At 38.2% G+C, this 23883-nt stretch overlaps 1 protein-coding gene across 2 annotated transcripts in view; it reads right to left on the minus strand.

Annotated features, from left to right (window-relative positions):
• Positions 1 to 8632, minus strand: part of DKK2 (dickkopf Wnt signaling pathway inhibitor 2) — a 610668-nt gene extending 602036 nt beyond the window's left edge. The window contains exons 1-2 of one of the 2 annotated variants that reach the window (XM_081484660.1): positions 8455 to 8613; positions 1204 to 1283 (exon numbers count right to left, since the gene is read on the minus strand). The gene's annotated coding sequence lies outside the window, so the exon portion shown is untranslated. Of the gene's footprint in view, positions 1 to 1203; positions 1284 to 8454 lie in introns of both variants that reach the window. The other variant, XM_081484648.1, reaches the window with a different exon arrangement.
• Positions 8633 to 23883: the final 15251 nt, after the last annotated feature.

Consider the following 23883-nt stretch of genomic DNA (forward strand, 5'->3'; position numbering starts at 1 on the left):
GGAAGAGAGAAAAGTAAAGAGATCAGAGAATCAGGCAGGAACTGGACAGTATTCTCTTAGAAAGAAGAGGAGAAGGAAGGGTCAGGACAGTAGGAGAGTGTGACATTATGGAAGCCAAGAGAAGAAACAGTTTCCAGTAGGACGAACCAACACAGTATCAAATGATGCTGCGAGACTTAGTAAAATGAGGACTGAGAATGAAGCATGGGATTTAGCAAATGGATTTGTTTCAGTGAAAAACAAAACCTTTACAAGAGTTTTTCCAGCAGAGAAATGGAGTACTGGCTGCAGAAGAACATGTTATACATGTTCTTCTGTTATAACATTATAACTGTAATAAACATTTACACATTATAAATGTAATAAATGGCCAATGTAAGTCCAGCAAGAACAAGGATACATTTTGCACTGTTAATTGCAGTGAATTAATGTGCAAATACCATACACACAAACACACGTACACACACACTCAAATTCCCAAACACCAACTTGTTTAGCAAAGCTCAGTCAGATCTTTAACTTTCTATCAAAATATTTGTCTTTAACCTGTAGGCTAACCTATTGAGTTAATTTTCTTCCCAGGGATACTAAGTGCATGAACAATATAAATTATTACAGAAATCTTCAAAAATGCTACCTTGAGTAACACAAGGTAAGTTACAAATTATAATTTCAGTAACAAATTGCATTTGACAGTTCACTTTTATAATTTGAAATTATATCAGAGTATGCTGCTGCTAAGTCACTTCAGTCGTGTCCGACTCTGTGTGACCCCATAGACGGCAGGCAGCCCACCAGGCTCCCCCGTCCCTGGGATTCTCCAGGCAAGAACACTGGAGTGGGTTGCCATTTCCTTCTCCAATGCATGAAAGGGAAAAGGGAAAGTGAAGTCGCTCAGTCGTGTCCAACTCTTAGCGACACCATAGACTGCAGCCTACCAGGCTCCTCCATCCAAGGGATTTCACAGGCAAGAGTACTGGAGTGGGCTGCCATTGCCTTCTCCATATCAGAGTATAATCAATGCTAATATAACTTTTTTTACTCTGAGCACTACTTTGGAGGAGATAATGTCTGTAAACACACACTGATTTTGAAGGACACTGGCAGAATACATAAATCAGCACATGAAGTCATGGATTTGTGGGAAGAATACAAGTATAAAACCAGAGAAAACTTGGACGGCATCCTAGCTCTGCTACTTACCACCATGTTACCTTGGGCTGCCTGAGTCTCAATTCCCTCATTTGTGAGGTAGAGATAATAATATTCAGCTCACAGCGATGCTGTAAGAAATAAACCAGTTAAAAAAATGTATAGAAAGTACCTGGCATATAGACAATGTGCTCAATAAATGGTAGCAATCATTTTTTATCTCTGCATAGTTGATTTACTAATGCTGTGTTAATTTCTGCTCTATAGCAAACTGATTCAGTTTTTTATTTATATGTATAAATTCTTATATACATACATTCTTTTATATATTCTTTGCCATTATGGCTTATCATAGAATATAGAATACAATTCCATGTGCTCTACAGTAGGGCGTTATGGTTTATCCATTCTACATATAGTAGTTTGCATCTGTTAATCCCCAATTCACATCCCATCCTCTCCCATCCCCCTCCTTCTTAACAATCACAACTCTGTTCTCTATATCTGTGAGTCTGTTTCTGTTTTATAAAAGTTCCTTGGTGTCATATTTTTAGATTCCTTATACAAGTAATATTATATTTGTCTTCCTGACTTGCTTCACTTAGGATGAATAATCTTTAAGTCCCTCCATGTTGCTACAAATGGCATTATTTTATTTGTTTTTATGGCTCAGTAGTTTTCCATAGTATATATGTACTACATCTCTTTGGTTCATTCATCTGTCAATGGACATTAGGCTGCTTCCATGTCTTACCTATTGTGAACACTGCTACTATAGGTGCATGTATCTTTTTAATTAGAGATTTCTCCAGATATATGCCCAGGAGGGGGGCTGCTGAATCATATGGCAGCTCTATTTTTAGTTTAAGGAACCTCTGTACTGCTCTCTATAGTGACTGTACCAATTTACATTCCCACAGATAGCATAGGAGGGTTCCCCTTTCTCCAGCACCCTCTCCAGCATCCATTATTTGTAGCATTTATTACTTATTATTTTTAATTATGGACATTCTGACCAGTATGAAATGGTACCTCATTGTAGTTTTAATTTGCATGTCTGTAATAATTAACAATGTTGAACCTCTTTTCATGTCCCTGTTAACCATCTGTATGTCTTCTTTGGAGAAGTGTCTATTTAGGTCTTCCTATTTTTCAGTTGCATTCTTTGCTTTTTGTTGTTGTTGAACTGTATGAAGTATGAGCTGTTGGCATACTTTTGAAATTAAGCCCTTGTCATTCACATCATTTGCAAATATTTTCTCCCAGTCTGTAGGTTTTTTCATTTTGTTTATAGTTTCCTTTGCTGTGCAAGAGCTTATAAGTTTGATTAGGTCCCATCTGTTTATTTTCTATTGCCATGGGAGACTGATTTAAGAAAACATTGGAATGACTTATGTCAGAAAATGTTTTGCCTATGTTCTCTTCTAGGAAGTGGCTTAAAGACAAACTTGAGACATGACACCATAACATTTCTAGAAGAGAACATAAGCATCAGGTTTTAATAATAATTAGGTATGTGTTTTGATTTATATTACCACAAATTTTCTACTCTCTATCAATATTCTCTCATTGCACAGAAGCACAATGATGTAAGGTATTCAATCCTTTAGGAACTGGTCTCCCACAACCAGTTGAAGCTGACAGATCATAAGAAAGCTATTATTTCTTGGGTAACAACTAATTATTCCTTCAAAGAGGCAGAAAACAAATATGCACATTAACCTTTCTACTAGAATGAAAATCTGGGAAACGACTATATAGGCTATTTATCCTTTTAAAGACTTGAAAGGCTCCCAAATGGTAGTTTTCACACTAGTTCTCAGACGGAGGTCCTCAGTGGTGTCTTAACGGCCACACGGAGGGCAGGATGAGAGAGAGAATGATTGGTGATGGTGGGGATCACTCTGCTTGGATCAGAGCAGTTCCACTTTTGTCTGTGCTTATACTGGACTCTACATTAGATTTCATCTGAAGAAACACTCTTAAGCTAAAAGGAAATTTGAAATTCTTGCCCTAAATGAACAGTAAGTGTCTACAGTGATGCTCTCACTACTCACTCAAGTCTTTTCACTATAACTCTACAAGCCACCAAATTTGATTTAAATAATCACTAAAATCAGAAAATTAAGGTATAAGCAATGTATAACCCAAGTTAGAAATAAGGCTTAAAATTAAATGAGCAGCATTGAAAGTTGTTATCTCAAGTTGCTTATTCAAGACATACCATATCACTGAAGACGCAAGTACACACTTGCTTCGTTTGATTTCATGTACATCATCCCATACTGTAAAAGGATTTTCTCCTCTTCAATAGTCCCCAATGTAATGGTGAGTTGGAAAATTAACTCTAAATTTCCACTTTTCAAATGCTCATAACTCATCTGACTTTGAGGGAGAAATTCTCACACACTTTCTGAGGCTGAGGGCCATGTGATTCCCATTGTCTTAATGGAAATCACACTTAGACCCTACAGGAGGGCTTTAGCCATTTAGGTATTCCCATTTCCACAGCCAAGGCGGTTGCTTTTCATTTCCTCTGGGTTTTATTTCCTTCCATTAAAACTGTTATAAGATATTTATGATGCATATCCATGAACAAGACACTGCGTAAGTGTCCCTTTCCTCCTTCCACTGTCTCTGTCCATAGCACTACAGTTTCTTCAAATAATCTTCTCCTTGGTACAAGAAAAGTGTACCAGTAAATTCATGTATAATAGGCATAGTCATACTAATCACAGAGGCTCATGAACTCATGTGATTTGTTACGTCCACAATATTTTAAGTGTGAAAGCCCTTTTAACTTCAAAAATTCTCATGAGCTTTTACTTAAGAGTAATTGTACTTTTGGTTTCTGAATAGTGAGAAGACATGATGACAAGAAGACACTATGGATTAGAGAGTCCTATTAATTAAACTATGTTTTTTTAATTATAAGAGTAGTTTCACGTATGTTAATCACAGCATACTCTAAAAACAGCACATTCATGTGTGAAATACATGATACATTTAATTTACAGGCAGGCTTAACACAGCCATGGATTTTTAGAGCCTTTGTATTAATACTAACTCTGGGTCTTGCAGAAATCCTTTCCCTACATGTTGCAAACTCCTAGTAGAAGAGAAAGGACATGGTCTCCAGAAACAGAAAAACCTTCATAAAGTTATCCTATTTGATTCCTAGCTTCCTTATCAAGTTTAGAGTCAAGGCTATGTATACTAAAATATATGTAGTACTTGATATGCAATAGCAATAATGGCTAATATTTATTACATGTTTACTATGGACTGTAAGTTGGGCTTACACAGCTTGTATATCTGTACATGTTAAGACATAAGCTTGTAATAAACAACAACCCCGTGAAGTATATTGTGGTGATCAACAGAATCCACATCAGAGTCCAAGCACTTGGGTTCAAACCTAGGCTCTGGGCTCTAAGATCTACTAGCAACATGACCAAGGACAAGTTATTCAATTTCTGAAGTATTTTCTTCCTCATCTGTAAAAAGGAATAACAGTAATCCTTATTTTATAGTAATAATATTTGACAAATGCTTCACATAACGTCTGGAACAGAGTATTAGATTCTATTATCATTTTATAGGTGAGGCAATTGAGTTTGATAAATTAACTTGCCCAAAGTCACATAGATGCTAAAAAAGCACAACTCGGGCTCTAATCGGACTTCTTTCTCTGAGGCACATTTTATAGGTGTTGGCTTCTTTCAAACAGATACTTGCTCCTCTTCCCACTGCTCCTATTTAGGTTCATCCTTCCTGGGTAATGTAAGGAAAAGGCAGCTCATCTGAAGCAGCAGACAGCTGTAATGAATTCAATCACACACCAATTTACACCGACTACCAGGAGAATGAACTGTTTTCCCACATGAAGCCCCTTTCAGGGAACAATGAAGAGCAAGTGAGACAACTTAGACTTGCAAACCCTCAATTTATTGTATTGGTTGCAACTCAGCAGCAGCTGAGATAAGCAGCAAGCAGAGTATCCAGAAGCACTTGGGCACACAGGGCCCATCAGTCCCTGAACACACAAGCCAGGTCTACCCTCTATGATTCCTCATCTTCCTCTGCTACAATAAACATGTGACTTGCTTATGCTAAGTTTTTCTCAAGATGGGGCTAACCTAATCAGGTATTCACATCTTTCCTAAATGTTGTTGATTTACGTAAGACTTGTCTCTTCATAACACGACTAACATAAGGAAAATGCCCTCTTACCAAGTCAAGACAGAGTAAGCAGTACAGGCACACTTAAGTCCTTGCAGAAGTCTGTACCCAACTTGATTGAGCCCTGAGTATCCATACACCCCATTCCCAGCATACAAATATCCAGTAACAGAGCAGAATCCTTCCTGTATCTCATTGTCCAGATTTATCTTATTGCTAAAGATATTTCCACTCAATCCTCAGCCCAATATCGTTTATTTTTATTAATTAAACATGAACTAAATTAAGAACTCAATTCCCAATGTCTTTCATAAGACCTTCTATCATATCCCAGTGACTTATAATCCTTAAACTAGACTTCTATTTTAATGCATCTCAGTTCTATCAACTAGTCTTGATAATCTCTCCTCTCCAACACAATGGTATTCACTTTTCATCAGTACTTAATGAGAATTTCTGTTTGAACTTGGCATCAGAAGTATTGTGAAAAATTACAAGCCATCTATAATAGCAGGCTTAAAGGACTGGGAGCTCAAAGAAGTGCTCGTTGTCAGTGAACTTTTATACATCTGTATTATGCAAGGAATAAACTTTGATCCTATGACCTCAAATCTCTCTGCAAACCGTGTGTGTGAAAGTCACTCAGTTGTGTCCAACTCTTTGCGACCCCATGGACTATAGAGTCCATGGAATTGTCCAGGCCAGAATACTGGAGTGGGTAGCCTTTCACTTCTCCAGGGGATCTTCCCAACCCAGGGATCAAACCCAAGTCTCTCGCATTGCAGGTGGATTTTTTACCAGTTGAGCCACAAGGGAAGACCCTCTGCAAACCCCTAGGTGTTATTTTAAATGTGAGACATTCCCTCTCAAAGTCACTCAAAGATTCAAATTTGGCCTCAAGCTTACACATATTCCCAGAGAGTCCACATTCTTAGCAATAGCTTAATAGACCATGCTTTCTCATCAGTACCACAAACCTTCCACAATGTTGGTATTAGAAAAAATTGTCACTTAAATACGAGCAAAATGGATCGGCATGTCCTCAGCAAATAACAGATGAACAATGAACTGAAAGCGAGGTCTCCATTACCACTGGGGTTGTCCATATAGTCTTTTTAAAAATTATAATTACGGGCTTCCCTGGTAGCTCAGTGGTAAAGAAACCGCCTGCCAATGCAGGAGACATGGGTTTGATCCCTGATCTGTGAAGATCCCACATGCCGTGGAGCAACTAGGCTCATGTGTCACATGAGCCTGTGCTCTAGAGCCTGGGAACGGCAACTAACTGAGCCCACGTGCTACAACTACTGAAGCCTGCATGCCTAGAGCCTGTGCCCTGAAACAGAAGCCACTGCAATGAGAAACCCGTGCACCATAACTAAAGAGTAGCCCCAGCTCCCTGAAACTAGAGAAAAGCCTGCACAGCAATGCATAGCCAAAAACAAAATTTTTTTTAAATTATAATTAAAATTTCCATTAGAAACACCCAAAGCCTTCTTTGCCAATTGAAATTCTGGTACAAAGAGAATTTCCAAGTTTTTGAAAGGTTATTATGAAACAATAGGATGTAAAAAAATTTTTTTAAATGTGGCATTATCCCCTTGAAACAAGTTGAAAGACAGAAAAAGTGAAAATGTGACGCCTATAACCAGGGCGCTCAGTCAGCCAGTTCCTTGCCAAAATAGTCCCAAAATCACAGCTCTGTTGCATTCCTCTCGCCTTTCATGTTTGAAGAGTTCTCCTTTGATTAACTCCCTTGCAGTGTGGGACTTCATAGTATTCTGAAGGTGAGCTTGGAACTCAAGACTCCTAATGACAGGGCAGTTTCCCACAGGCAGACCTTCAGGAAGAGGTGGGCAGATTAGCCCAATTTGGGGCTTTATTCTCCAGGAGCCCCAGGATCTAACAATCGCAAAAGATGAGCTAAAAGGCAACAGAAGAATCAATCTGGAAGACACTCAGTCAAAGCTATTTTCTTCTCCCAACATAAACTCAAAACAGGTGTATCATTTATTTTTTAACTGATAAACTTTGAACTTTCTGCTTCTATACACAATGACTAAATTTAACCACTAACTCAACCAAATGGTTGACAAGTCCATTACTGTTGATTGAGTATGTAATAATCATAGAGGAGTTTAAAACCTGGAGCCCAAAATAAGCCTTATAGGTATCTGTAAGGAAGCTGAGGGAGAGAATTGTTTGTAATCTTGTAGGGAATCAGGTTCCCAGGCAGCTCCTTTTATAAACACACACTAAGCTGAACAACTGGCCTGCCAGTCTCATGGATATCCTTTCTCGGAGGATAAGGAAACAAGAGAATGAGGAGTGAGAATTTATTTCAGGAGCTATACCAGGTACCACTCAGTTAAGATAGAAGCATGTACCCGGGCCTAAAGGAGGGATGAGCAAAAGGGCTTCCTAGCAAGTTCCTTTCTAACAAAAGCTTGTTTCTCTTTTTAAAGTACTGAGCAATCTGCACCATTACCCAACCCACACACATTTTCTCAAGTCATCAGCTAGCCTATTCTACCAAATAATAATCACTATCATATTTTGAGCACCAGGCTAAATTCTAAATTGTATCTCATGTATGTCACTCCCCAAAAGGTAAATATTTTCCGCTTATTTCCATAAATGAGGGACATGGAAACCGAGTTTTAGAGAACGTCTGTAAATTGCTCCAGTTTGCACAAATTGCAAAGGTGAGTCCATGGAGTGGTGGTGCACCCTGGCTCCAAAGTCACCTCTAATCACAATTAGGTCTAATATAAAGAACAAACATCTAGCAAAACCTTACAACATTGTGCCTCACTTTTTATAATTTCTCATCATCTTAACATTTCTTCATGGGGGGGGGGGTGTTAGCCAGAAAATAGCATTGTTTAAAATGCTCAAAATAGACACCACCACAAATTGAAATCCAGAAACCATGAATCATGGGGTTCTAATTTGACACAAAAGCTTATAGCTCATGACTTCTTGCTCAAAGAAGCTGTAAGGATGTTTCTGATTTTTAGGAAGAGATATCAAGTGGCTGAGTTTCAGAGGCAGCAAAAACGTTATCTATATTTTGGGGCTGTGTACTATGGAAGCCTGCACTGCAAGCCTTGTACTCACCCAGCTTCAATACTGAAGAAAGAGCCTGGAGTCCGTGTCGGAGACATCAATAGCTTAACGGATAAGAGGACCTTAAGGTCTGAAGCAAGGTCCCCGGAGCAGCACCGCACCAGCCACTGCACCGACCACCGCACCAACATGGCGGAGGGCGTGCAGGACAAGGAGGCATGCTCCACTCCTGGAGGAAAAGGGGCGGTTACTAATTAAAGGGAAATTGACAGCAGGTTGGCTCATCAGTTACCAGGGCAATCAGCAGAGGGGCACACCCATCAACACCCTGTTGATAAGCTATCATAGTGGAGATGTGTGTGTGTGTGCTCAGTCGTGGCCTACTCTTTGCGACCCCATGGACTGTAACCCGCCACGCTCTTCTGTCCATGGAATTTTCCAGGCAAGAGTACTGGAGTGGGTTACCGTTTCCCAGCCCAGGGATCGAACCCACGTCTCTTGCTCTGGCAAGCAGGTTCTTTACCACTGCATCACCTGGGAAGCCCATAATAGAGATGTTCTGATTTAAAGCTAGAACAATGATCAGCTGGGGCCTGGAATAAGTATGTAGGACGTGTAGGGCACAGGTGAAGCAGGCATTGGTTGAGTAAGGGATGTACAGAGCCATCTTGATGGCGTGATCATACATATATCCTGGAAGGAAGGAGGGAAGGAAGGGAGGGAGGGAGGTATCGGAATCACCTGGAGAACTTATTAAACAGACTTCTCTGCTTTGCCCCTATTACCGATTCAGTACCTCAGCTATAGGACCAAAGAATGTGCATTTCTAGAAAGTTTCAAGACGTTGCTGGTCTCGAGACTGCCCATTCAGAACTGCTGCTGTAGAACAACTGAGGCAGAAGTTCTTAACAGAAGCTGCTCAAATAGTAGCTAAATCGATTTTTAAATAGTAATTTGAAAAATACTGCCTCCTCATCTCAAAACACTTCACGCTTCACCAGGAGTTAAAGGGAGATAGGAGACGACTCATTTAGTCAAGAATGGAAAAGAATTGAAATTCAGAAGCTTGGATTTCTCTGGGCAACGAGTGTGTTTTTGGTTGTGCTGTGTTTACTCTTGGAAAAATGTGGCATCCCGCTTTTATTCTCAAAGGGCTTTAAATGCTTATTAAAAATGTTCTTTGAAATCAAATAGCTCTTTAAAGGCTGTATTTTGATGATTTGATTGTAAATGAATGAAAAGCATATGGATTAAGTCACACATGGTTTTAAAGAACTACAGGCAAAAGTGTCTAATGAGACACATTGAAAGTTTACCAAATTGAAATGTTTGAAAGAAAAAGTCACTGGATAGAGGAAAACAAGCTGATTTTACTCGAACTGGAATGCTAACATAACTACATGTGTGTGTGTATATATATATATATATATATGTATATGTATATGTAATTTATGTTAAGAATGTGAACATCCCCTTTAGGTATCTGTATTTATCATTTCTGCCAAGGGTCTAATATATTCCCTTATTGTATTGAAGCTAACCACTCAAATGCATAATTATAAAAAATAAATTTTATTCTGAAATAGAAATTTCAGACAAATAATTAATAAGATAGATAATATTTGCCTTCCGACTGAGGCTGAGCATCAGCACCTAAGATGGTTTTTGTATTATCATTAGTGAATGATCTACATGTATAAAACACATGTGGTAAAGAATATATTTAGACTTAACTAAAGTTTGTTTTCTTGAATTTTTTTACTTCCCAAAGCACATTTCAGAACAATGCTTTCCTGTGTTTATTGCAGAGAGAAGGGAAAAGGCACAGTAGAAGAGATTCAAAGGAGGATCTACTTTGGCTTTATGTTTCAAAAACCATAAATTTAGAATGAAGAGAAGAAAAATAAAATGGTTTGAGGGCTGGAGTTTGAAGATGTGGGTTTCTACAGGTGTGGGTAAGGAAATGGGAGATAATACAAATAGTGAGGAGAGTGGCCAGGCTAAGAGACTGAAACCAGAAGGTTCTGAGACACAGATGCAGGACCTATTTTGAAAGCAGAGTCAGCATGTGGGCTGCACTAGAGAGAATACTAAACATGACCTCTGCTCCATAACCACAGCATCATTCCTTCCTGTATGGCAGTCAGAGCCCTCTTGTTGGTGTTCTCATATGATTGATTTATTCCTTCTGTTTATTTTTCATGGTTGGTCCTTTCAGAAATTTGTCTCTGTAATTAAAGTTATGATGTTACTAAAGTTTTCACACAAAGTTTTCAGAGAACCAGATTTCAGGTTTAATGATCATCTCCGTTGGTTTTTCTTTGTTTGCTTGCTTATTTTTTATGTCTTTATTATTGCTTTTCCTCTATCATTTTTGTGCTTCTTCTGTATTCTTTTCCTAGCTTCGTGAGTTAAATGCAAATATGTTTATGTTAATTTTTAAAAGAAATACATCTTAGGCTATAAATCTTCCTCCGATGCTGCTATAGCTGCATCTCACAATTTTCACTGTCATGTGTTTCAAAATTCCAGTTTGTTTCCTGTTTGATCCTTAGTTTACTTAGAATTATGTTTCTAGGTTCCAAAGTTACAACAATACCTTTTTTAAAATTTCATTTTTGACTTATAGTCTATGGTGTTTTGGACAGGGACCATGAAATCAATTAGCTGGGGAATTATTAATGTTCCATGTTGTTCTTGGGGGGAAAAAATTGTGTGTTCTCTAATCTCTGAGCTTAATCATATCTAAATCAACTTGTTGAGCACATCATTAAAATTTTCTATATAGTTATTAAGTTTTGCCTTGCTAGTCTATTATTTATGACACTCCTCATACATTTTTTGTTGTTATTGTTGTTCAGTCACCAAGTCATGTCCGACTCTTCACGACCCCATGAACTGCAGCACACCAAGGTTCCCTGCCCATCACCATATGTAAGCAATTTATTATTTTCTGCCTTATCTCTTTACATTTCTTTTTGAATATACAAAAAGATACATATTTTTTTTATTTCCCCTTTCTCTTACACAATCAATTATGTATAATTTTTATACTTTGATTTTTTAATTTAGCAATATATCCTAAAAATCACACTCTATGAGTTCAAAGGTTTGCTCTTTATCTTTTCTTACCACTATATGTACTCTACTGTATAAATATACCATAATTTAGTCATCCAGTTTCTAACATATGGTCCAGTTACAATTAACATTTTAAAGCATATTCTGTATGTATATATTTCCAATTTTGGGAGGTATATCTTTAGGCTAAATTCCTAGAAGTGGGTTGCTAAATCAAAGAGGTAATGCATATGTAGTTTTGTTATATATTGCCAAATTCTTCTGCATAGAGGATGCTCAATTTTTGCATTTCCGTCTGCAATAAATCAGAGTGATTGTTTCCTCACAGCCTGGCTAACAGAAAGTGATCTTAAGCTTTTAAATTTTTGTCAACCTGGTAGGTGAGAAATGTTATCTCAGCATACTTTTGATTTGCATTTCTCTTATTATGAATAAAATTGAACATATTTTCATACGTTTAAGAGCCATTTACATCATTTTTGTGAATTGTCAGTTCATGTCTCTTGATTATTTTTCAATTGAATATTTTGCCTTTTTTCCTCAAATATTATTTTTAAATATATTAGAGGTTTCAACACTTTATCTGTGATACATATTGCAGACTTTTTTCACGATTTGTCATTTGTCTTTTGATTTTGTTAATGTTTTTTCCCATGGAAAGGGTCTTTTATAATTTTATAAAATTTATCAGTCTTTTCTCTTATTCCATCACGATTTTAAGTCATATTTAGAAAACTCTATCCTATACATGAAGCCCCCACTGGCACTAGTGATAAAGAATCTGCCTACCAGTGCAGGAAACATAAGAGACACAGGTTCTATCCCTGGGTTGGGGAGATACCCTAGAAGAGGGCATGGCAACCCACTCTAGTATTCTTGCCTGGAGAATCCCGTGGACAGAGGAGCTTGGCAGGCTACAGTCCATGAAGTCACAGAGTCAGACGTGACTGAGTGTGCGCGCGCACGCGCGCACACACAAACACACACACACACACATTGGTTATACAAATTCGCCGGTTTTCTTCTAGCTTCGTTTTCTGTTTAGATCTATGATCCACTGATGTTTATTCTTTTGTATGGTGTGAAGAATAGATCTACCATTTTTTCCTAATGACTATCCAGTTGTCTCAATACCATTTCTTTATCAGTTCATCCCTGCCACAGCAATTTTTATACCCTTTATTCTATGATAAATTTCTGTACATAGTTGGATATATTTTGAACTTTCTATTCTATTTCACTGATCTGAATTTTTATGCACCAGTACTTCATTATTTTATTGTTGATTACCTTAATTTTTGAAAACCTTTTTTATAGAGAGCCCTTATTTTCCCTCCCCTGTCAAGCCATAGCAGTTTCATTGTTTATTGGCTACGATTATGTTTCTTTTTTCATATATATTTTAGTATCAACTTGATTACCTCCAGGTAAAAGGCTATGTGGTATGTTTGTTGGGAATCACCAATGTATAAATTAACTTAAGGAGAATGATACTGAGATATCTTATCCAAGACTAAGAATGTTCCATTTATATTATTTAGGAGTACTCTCTAATTTTCACATAAGTTTTGCACATTTCTTAAGTCAATCCTAAGCATTTTTGTCTTTAGCTGGGAGAGGATATATTATAAATGGGTCTTCTCTTTCATTATAATTCCTAAATAATGTTATCTGTGTATATGAAAGCTATTTCTTTTTAGCTTGTTAATTTTATATTTTGCTACCTTGTTAAATTCTTTCAATGCTCAAGTTAGTTTTATCCTTGATCCTGTAAAGTTTCTTAAGTGGCATTTATTGTTTGTGGCTGCTGCTATGAATCAAGCCCCAGATGTTAGTTTGACATTTTAACCCTCAATATCAGACATTTTTTTATGGAAATTTTTTTAAAAATCTATGCTACAACTATGTACTCCATGCTCCTCTGTCTCACTTTGCATACCTACAGACTAGCAATAGCAGTGGGAACTCCTTTGGTAGCTCTTCATGAACTAATATGTCTCTATTTATATGTAATTTGAAGTTTGTGATATTCCATGTCTCCTAGAAATACCATAGGCATGGGTCATTTATGGCTACTTTATGTTCCATTTTTATTATGAGGGTTTGTGAAGAGGTCTGGATCTGGGTGGTCATAACTATCCTAGAGCCAACTAAAACTGTCTCTTATCTTTTTAAATATTTATCTCTCTTATTTCTCTTCTCTCCTTTCAGAACCCATATTATACATGTATTGGACTCTCTCATTCTACCATCCATGTCTCTTAATTTTCCATTTGTGTTTGCATAATTTTTACATAATTTTTAAATTTTATTTTCTGTCTCTTTGTTTCTGCTGTATACTACTCTCATATATATCTTCTAATTAATTAATTCTAACTTCAACTATATTTAACTCTCCCATGTAGATTTCTTTCCCAAATTATTCTTTCATGACTCCTGTATCTCTAAGATAATAATAGTATGTACTTGATATTTCATAGGTATATACTTAAGAGTATTATGTGTTTTAAGACATATAGATCAGTGGAATACAAGAGAGAGCCCAGAAATAAACCCACATACCTACAGTCAATTAATCTTCAACAAAAGAGACAAAAATATACAATGGAGAAGAAACAATTACTTCAGCAAATGGTATTGGGAAAGTAGGACAGTTGCATATAAATCAATGAAGTTAGAACACTCTCTCACACCATACACAAAAATAAATGCCAAATAGCTTAAAACTTAAATATAAGGTGTGACACCATAAAAATCCTAGAAGAGAATATAGGCAAAATATTCTCAGATGTAAATGTCAATAATATTTTCTGGGCTCCTCTGGTGGTCTAGTGGTAAAGACTCTGCCTGCCAATGAAGCGAACATAGATTTGATCCCTGGTCCAGGAAAATCCCACATGCCTCAGAGCAACTAAGTCCATGTGTCAAAAACACTGAGCCTATGGTCTAGAACCTGGGAGCCGCAACCACTGAGCCCACGTGCTTCAACTACTGAAGCCCGTGTGCCTAGAGCCCATGCTCTGCAACAGGAGAAGACTGCCTATCCAAACTAGAATGTAGCCTCCACTAGCCGCAACTGGAGAAAAAGCCTACACAACAATGAAGACCCATCACAGTCAAAAATAAATAAATAGTTTTTTAAATAATAATATTTTCTTAGTTAATTCTCCCAAGGCAAAAGCTGCTGCTGCTGCTAAGTCGCTTCAGTCGTGTCCGACTCTCTGCGACCCCAAAGACGGTGGCCCACCAGGTTCCCCCATCCCTGGGATTCTCCAAGCAAGAACACTGGAGTGGGTTGCCATTTCCTTCTCCAATGCATGAAAGTGAAAAGTGAAACAGAAGTCACTCAGTCATGCCTGACTCCTAGTGACCCCATGAACTGCAGCCTACCAGGGTCCTCCGTCCATGGGATTTTCCAGGCAAGAGTACTGGAGTGGGGTGCCATTGCCTTCTCCCCCAAGGCAAAAGAAATAAAAGCAAAAATGAAATGGGACCTCATCAAACAAAATGTTTTGCACAGCAAAGAAAATAATAAATAAACCAAAAGACAGCCTATCCAGTGGGAGAAATTATCATAAATGATGTGAACAACATGGGACTGATTTCCAAAATATACAGGTAGCTCGTGCAACTCAAGGGTTTTCCTCATGGCTCAGATGATAAAGAATCCACCTGTGATGTGGGAGACCTGGTTCAACCCCTGGGTTGGGAAGATCCCCTGGAGCAGGGCATGGCAACCCACTCCAGTATTCTTGCCTGAAGAATCCCCATGGACAGGGGAGCCTGGTGGGCTACAGTCCATGGGGTTGCACAGAGTTGGACATGACTGAGCGACTAAGCACAGCATGCAACTCAAACAAATAAACAAATAACCCAATCAAAAAATGAGCAGAAGAGCTAAATAGACATTTCTCTAAAGAACACAAGCAGATGGCAAATAGGCACATGAAAAATGTTCACCATCACAGATTATTAGAGAAATGCAAGCCAAAACAACGAGTCAGAAAACTGTAAGATATTGATGAAATAAAAAATGACACAACACATGGAGAGATACACCATGTTCTTGGATTGGAAACATCAATATTAGAAGAATCAATCTAAGCAATCTACAGATTCAATGCAATCTCTATCAAATTACCAAGGCATTTCTCACAGAATTAGAACAAAAAATTTTACGATTTGTATGGAAATACAAAAGACCCTGAAGAGCCAAAGCAATCTTGAGAAAGAAGAAAAAAACTGGAGGAATCAGGCTCCCTGACTTCATGTTACACTACAAAGCTACAATAATCAAGAGTATGCTACTGGCACATAAACAGAAGTATAGCTCAATGCAACAGGATAAAAAGCCTAGAGATAAAACTATGCACCTATGCTGACTCAATCTATGACAAAGGAAGTGAAGTTAAGTCACTCAGTCGTGTCCGACTCTTTGCGACCCCATGGACTGTAGCCTGCAAGGCTCCTCTGTCCATGGAATTTTCCAGGCAAGAGTACTGGAGTGGGTTGCCATTTCCTTCTCCAGGGGATCTTCCTGGCCCAGGGATCGAACCTGAGTCTCCCGCATTGCAGGCAGACGCTTTACCGTCTGAGTCACCAGGGAAGCCCATGACAAAGGAGGCAAGAATATAACATGGAGAAAAGACAGTCTCTTCAATGAGTCATGCTGGGAAAGCTAGACAGCTACATGTAAAAGAATTAAATTAGAATACTACCTAACACCATGGCTTCCCTAGTGGCTGAGACTGTAAAGAATCTGCCTCCAATGAGGGAGACCTGGGTGTGATCCCTGGGTTGGGAAAATTCCCTGGAGGAGGTCACAGCACCCACTCCAGTACTCTTGCCTGGAGAATCCCCATAGATAGAGGAGCCTGGAGGGCTACAGTCCATGGCATCGCAAAGAGTTGGTCACAACTGAGCAACTAACACAGCACACAAACACCTAATACCATACACAAAAATAAACTCAAAATGGATTAACCACCTAAATGTAAGACTGGACACCATTAAACTCTTAGAAGAAAACACAGGCAGAAGACTCTCTGTCATAAATCGCAGCAAGTCTTTTTCGACCTACCTCCTAGAGTAACAAAAATAAAAACAAAAATAAATGGGACCTAATTAAACTATAAAGTTTTTGCACAGAAAAAGAAACCATAAACAAGACAAAAAGATAACCCTCAGAATGGGAGAAATATTTACAAAAGAAGCAACTAATAAGAGATTAATCTCCAAAATGTACCAATAGCTCATTCAACTCAACATTAAAAAAAAAAAAATCAAAAATGGGCAGAAGACCTAAATAGACATTTTGCCAAAGAAGACATACAGGTGGCCAACAAACCCATAAAAAGATGCTCAACACCACTAATTATCAAAGAAATGCAAATCAATCAAAACCACAATGAGGTATCACCTCACAATGGTCAGAACAGCCATCATCAAAAAATCCACAAACAATAAATGCTGGAGAGGATGTGGAGAAAAGGGAACCCTCTTACACTGTTGGTGGGAATGTAAATTGATATAGCCACTATAGATAACAGTATGGAGGTTCCTTTAAAAACTAAAAACAGAGCTACCATATGACCCGCAACTCCTCGGGCTATATCCAGAGAAAAACATGATCTAAAAGGATACATGCATCGCAGTCTTAACTGCAGCACTGTTTACACTAGCCAAGACATGGAAGCAACCTAAATGTCCACCAACAGAAGGATGGAAAAAGAAGCTGTGGTACATATACACAATAGAGTGTTATTCAGCCATAAGAAGGAACGAAGTTGTGCAATTTGCAGAGACATGGATAGACCTAGAGACTGTCCTACGGAGTGAAGTTAAGTCAGAAAGAAAAAAATAAATATGGTATAATATTGCTTATATGTGGAATATAAAAAAAATGGTACATATGAACTTATCTGCAAAGCAGAAATAGAGACACAAATGTAGAGAACAGATGTATGGATAGCAAGGAATGAAGACGGGGTGGGATGCATTGGGAGAACAGGATTGTCATATATACACTACTTTGTATAAAAATAGAACACTAATGAGAACCTATTGCATAGCACAGGAAACTCTGCTCAAGGCTCTGTGGGGATCTAAATGGGAAGGAAACCCAATATATGTATACATATAGCTGATTCACTTTGCTGTACAGCAGAAACTAACACAATGTTGTAAAACAACTGTATGTCAAAGAAAATTAATTTAAAAAAATACAGTGAACTATCACTTTATACCAGTCAGAATGGCCATCATCAGAAAGTCTACAAATTGTGCTGGAGAGGGTATAGAGAAAAGGGAATCCGCCTACACTATGAGTGAGAATGTAAATTGGTACAGCCACTATGGAAAACACACAGGAGGTTTCTTAAAAAACTAAAACTAGAGTAATGACATGATCCAGTAATCCCATTCCTGGGCATATATCCTGAAAAGAAAAAGCCTAATTTGAAAACATACAAGCACCCCAACTTTTATAACAGCACTATTTACAATAGCCAATCTCAAAAATGACAGAATGATCTCTGTTCATTTCCAAGGCAAAACATTCAATATCCCAGTAATCCAAGTCTATGCCCCGACCAGTAATGCTGAAGAAGCTGAAGTTGAACAGTTCTATGAAGACCTACAAGACCTTCTAGAACTAACACCCCAAAAAGATGTTCTTTTCATAATAGGGGACTGGAATGCAAAAGTAGGAAGTCAAGAAACACCTGGAGTAACAGGCAAATTTGGCCTTGGAGTACAGAAGGAAGCAGGTCAAAGGCTAACAGAGTTCTGCCAAGAGAACGCACTGGTCATAGCAAACAACCTCTTCCAACAACACAAGAGAAGACTCTACACGTGGACATCACCAGATGGTCAACACTGAAATCAGATTGATTATATTCTTTACAGCCAAAGATGGAGAAGCTCTATACAGTCAGCAAAAACAAGACCAGGAGCTGACCGTGGTGCACATCATGAACTCTTTATGGCCAAATTCAGACTTAAATTGAAGAAAGTAGGGAAAACCACTAGACCATTAAGTTATGACCTAATTCAAATCCCTAACGATTATACAGTGGAAGTGACAAACAGATTTAAGGGACTAGATCTGATAGACAGAGTGCCTGGAGAACTATGGAGGGAGGTTCGTGACATAGTACAGGAGGCAGTAATCAAGACCATGCCTAAGAAAAAGAAATGCAAAAAGGCAAAATGGTTGTCTGAAGAGGCCTTAGAAATAGCTGTGAAAAGAAGAGAAGCTAAAGGCAAAGGAGAAAAGAAAAGATCTACCCATTTGAATGCAGAGTTGCAAAGAATAGCAAGGAGAGATAAGAAAGCATTCCTTAGTGATCAGTGCAAAGAAATAGAAGAAAACAATAGAATGGGAAAGACTAGAGATCTCTTCAAGAGAATTAGAGATACCAAGGGAACGTTTCATGCAAAGATGGGCACAATAAAAGAAAGAAATGGTATGGACCTAACAGAAGCAAAAGATATTAAGAAGAGAATACACAGAACTATACAAAAAAGATCTTCATGACTCAGATAATCATGATGGTGTGATCACTCACCTAGAGCCAGACATCTTGGAATGGGAATTCACGTGGGCCTTAGGAAGCATCACGACCAACAAAGCTAATGGAGGTGATGGAATTCCAGTTGAGCTATTTCAAATCCTAAAAGATGATGCTGTGAAAGTGCTGTGCTCAATATGCCAGCAAATTTGGAAAACTCAGCAGTGGCCACAGGACTGGAAAAGGTCCATTTTCATTCCAATCCCAAAGAAAGGCAATGCCAAAGAATGCTCAAACTACCACACAATTACACTCATCTCACACGCTAGTAAAGTAATGCTCAAAATTCTCCAAGCCAGGTTTCATCAATACGTGAACCGTGAACTTACAGATGTTCAAGCTGGTTTTAGAAAAGGCAGAGGAACCAGAGATCAAATTGTCAACATCCAATGGATCATCAAAAAAGCAAGAGTTCCAGAAAAACATCTATTTCTGCTTTATTGACTATGCCAAAGCCTTTGACTGTGTGGATCACAATAAACTGTGGAAAATTCTGAAAGAGATGGGAATACCAGACTACCTGACCTGCCTCTTGAGAAATCTGTATGCAGGTCAGGAAGCCACAGTTAGAACTGGACATGAAACAACAGACTGGTTCCAAATAGGAAAAGGAGTACATCAGGGTTGTATATTGTAACCCTGATTATTTAACTTATATGCAGAGTACATCATGAGAAACACTGGGCTGGATGAAGCACAAGCCAAATCAAGATTGCTGGGAGAAATATCAATAACCTCAGATATGCAGATGATACCACCCTTATGGCAGAAAGCGAAGAAGAAATAAAGAGCCTCTTGATGAAATTGAAAGAGGAGAGTGAAAAAGTGGCTCAACATTCAGAAAACTATGATCATGGTATCTAGTCCCATCACTTCATGCCAAATAGATGGGGAGACAGTGGAAAAACAGTGTCAGACTTTATTTGGGGGGGCTCCAAAATCACTGCAGTTGGTGACTGTAGCCATGAAATTAAAAGATGCTTACTCCTTGGAAGAAAATTTATGACCAACCTAGACAGCATATTAAAAAGAAGAGACATTACTTTGCCAACAAAGGTCTGTCTAGTCAAGACTTTGGTTTTTCTAGTAATCATGTATGGATGTGAGAGTTCGACTATAAAGAAAGCTGAGCACCAAAGAAGTGATGCTTTTGAACGGTGGTGTTGGAGAAGACTCTTGAGAGTCCCTTGGACTGCAAGGAGATCCAATCAATGCATCCTAAAGGAAATCGGTCCTGAATATTCATTGGAGGGACTGATGATGAAGCTGAAACTCCAATCCTTTGGCCACCTGATGCAAAGAGCTGACTCATTTGTAAAGACCCTGATTCTGGGAAAGATTGAAGGCGGTAGGAGAAGAGGACAACAGAAAATGAGGTGGTTGGATGGCATCACTGACTCAATGGTCATGACTTTGAGTAAACTCCGGGAGTTGGTGATGGACAGGGAGGCCTGGCATGCTGCAGTCCATGGGGTTGCAAAGAGTCGGACACAACTGAGCGACTGAACTGAACTGATTTACAATAGCCAAGACATGCAAGCAATCTGAACGTCCATCAACAGAAAAATGAATAAAGAAGATGAATAAAGTAATATAATGGAGTATTACTCAGCCACAAAATGAAATAATGCCATTTGCAGCAACATACATGGACCGAGCAATTTTTATACTGAGTCTGACAGAGAAAAACAAATATTATATGATATAGTATATCACTTATATGTGGAATCTGAAAAACGAATACAAATGAACTTATTTACAAAACAGAAACAACCCACAGACATAGAAAACCAACTTATGGTTACCAAAGGGAAAAGAGGAGGAGGAATGATAAATTAGAAGTATGAGATTAACACATACATACCACTATATGTAAAACAGACAAACAACAAGAATTCACTGTATAGTATATGGAACTGTATTCAATATTCTTATAACCTATAATGAAAAAGAATCTGAAGCAATACACCTAAAATTAACACAATATGGTAAGTCAACTGTAGTTTAATAAATTAAATAATTTTGAGGTATTAAGAGTTTTAAAAGGTTATAGGGTTTCAAATATTTCCTGCTACCTAGTACATACTCATAAATGTTGGCTACTGTTATTGTATATTGAAGATACTCAACTCTCTCATTCCCATAAAGCCTTCAATATAGCCTTCTCTTCCTCTACAAATATCAAAATCCTAGGCACCAGCCATTTAGACCTGTATCTATTTTCCATAAATCCATCATCCAATTTGATTTCACCTTCCACATACCCCTCTTTCTGGAACCTCTTCTGGGTTCTGGTTTGCTGTGTGTCCAAAAATTCCTTGGTTGAATTTTATAATAACAGTAATAATAAAATCTGAAACATTTATAGCACTTTTTATAGCCTCACTTCAAAAGCCAAGATAAGTGTTCTTTCCATCCGCATCTGATAAGAAATTCCCTCCAGCAACACCCCGAACTTAGGTTGAAAACTGCCCAGTGGAATTTATATCTGTGCAAATTTTGAGAATTTTGGAAACAGTTTTGGCAATATCCTAGAACAGTCTAAGTTCCAAAGAAAAAGGTGAAACTGTTGACAGCTAGCTGTATGGAGGGACTAGGGGAAAACTCACACACCCATATGTGTATAGATTCAGCTTAAGTACTTTGACTTTAATTGCTTTAGACTATAACTATACAAAAAGAACTATATTAAGAAGGAAAGGCTTGACACTCAAATTCCCTTTAGGGAATTTATTATTTCTGAAACCTGAGTCAAATCCTCCAAGCCAAATAACTTTTTAAAAAAATTGTCAGCAAATAGGAGATAAGGAAAAAAGAAAGAGAAGGAAAAGAAGAGACACCAGCTTGAACATACGCAAGCGTATAGATTAGTGAAAATTGTATCATATTGTTGTCAGTCAACAATATTTGTTGTAAAAACTCTTTTTTAAGCTTAGTGAGTCAAAGTCAGCCAGGTTTCCTGCTAAAAAAGGACCCTGCTGTGAATAATACAGAGGAGGAAAAGAGGGGTTGGAGGGACTGAGCAGAGCCTAGGCAAAGGATGAAGGAGAAGACAGAGCTGGAGGCCGGGGCTCTGAAGGAGACACTTTAGTCTCCTAATCTGGTGGTTGCAAAGGGAAATACACAATAGTATGACAACTACCAAAAACTACACTTGGATTTCTTTGCAGAACCTGGTGAAGGGATGGGATTTTGCATCAAAGTATGTATGAAGCTGGAAAGGATCCCATGCAGACAGGGGGAAATTCCTACATCTGGGTTATGGTAGGAATTGGGTCTCTTAAAAGGTTATAGTAGGAATTGTGTCTCAACATCATAAAAATTTTAATCTATATAGTGGGAGGAAATATGTTTACTGTAAGAAAAGATGGAAAATCTAGAGAAACGATCCTACAGAACGTTTTTGTTGTTGAACCAGGGTCTCTCTTCATAACTACCCTGGTGGCTTCAGTTAGAGACACTGCCCCTGAAATATTTCTGTTACGTATTAAAGGTATTAGTCCCCAGAATCATCATCAGTAGGAATAGAATTAATACTTGCTAATCAGCCCCGCACTGTATTGCCTTAAGCAGTTCAGGTGGCCAAATGTAGATGAGATGCAGAAATCACACATCCCTTCTATTCCTGTGTGTTCTTGCCTAGCAGTCTGTAGTTCTCCTGGCTATAAACTGTTCCTTCCTAGCAACAACACACAATGATTTCACTGGCTCTTCTTATTCATTAATACCAGCTGCTTAGCAATGCCTGAAGGTATCTGAAGAAATATGTGTAGATGTTTTTACCATATGGTTTTTTAAAAGCTGATGAAGCCCTTTCATGTAAATCTGGGGCTGGCCAGGCAGTGTGCACATAGCAAAGTCCAGCAAAGTGGAATGAGGATCAAACCTTCCTACAAAAGAAGAATTCACTTCTTTGTCACTTTTGACTAACGACCTTCTTTGTACCTGAGTTAACTAAGATGATCTAAAAATATTTCAGGCAGTGTCACCACTGTGACACTGACACTATAATTTATTAAACTATATTTCAAAGATTACCCCTTATTACAAGCATTAAACTCAAAGGCAGGGACCATGATAACCCATTTGATAAAAATGAAATCTCTTCTACAGAGTTGTTTCAGGTTGACAGTTACTTGCATTATAATTTCTTATTTAAGAGTCATGCTCAACAATAGGTTTTTATCTGAGATGTTTCTTCTATGTGGAATTTAGTCAACTTTTCAGTAATTATTACTGTGGTCCAGGTACTGTATTATGTTCTGAGGATAGGATGGTGAATAAGTTAGACATGATCCCTACCTGCAAAAACTTCTAGGAGAAAACAAAAGCAGAATCAATGGTGTGAGTGAGTGTACTAAGTGTGACGAAGAAACAGGTGTGTGTAACAGGTGGGCCTAATCTAGTCCACGGAACCAGAGAAGATGATATCCTGGAGAAAGTGATATTTCAACTAAGACTTACCAGGGACAGAAGGGTTGGAGTTAGTTAGAAGGGCAGGGAGAAGAGTGTTACTAGAAGAAGGACTGTGTGCGTGGGAAAAAAGCCCTGAGTAGCAAAGAGGATTTGAGTTTAAGTCACCTGCAAGTCTTCGGTGTGGCTGGAGCTGAGTGAGTGTGTATGATTGCTGACCGCCTAGATTGCTGGTAACTCAGACACGTAGACCTAGGTCATCACGTGGTGTCATGTGAACATTATTGATTAACGCTTAATGGCAAGATGAAATTACTAACAGCAGTCCTGGCATGCAGTCAGCTTTTAAGGAGAGAAGCAATGTTCACCCGAACATAATATTCTTGGACAAGACAGGTGGAATCTGGCTGACAAC

The sequence above is a fragment of the Giraffa tippelskirchi genome, chromosome 1 (genome assembly GCF_054371585.1).
Source record: "Giraffa tippelskirchi isolate mGirTip1 chromosome 1, T2T-mGirTip1v1.2.pri, whole genome shotgun sequence".
In the NCBI taxonomy this organism is placed as follows: Eukaryota; Metazoa; Chordata; class Mammalia; order Artiodactyla; family Giraffidae; genus Giraffa; species Giraffa tippelskirchi.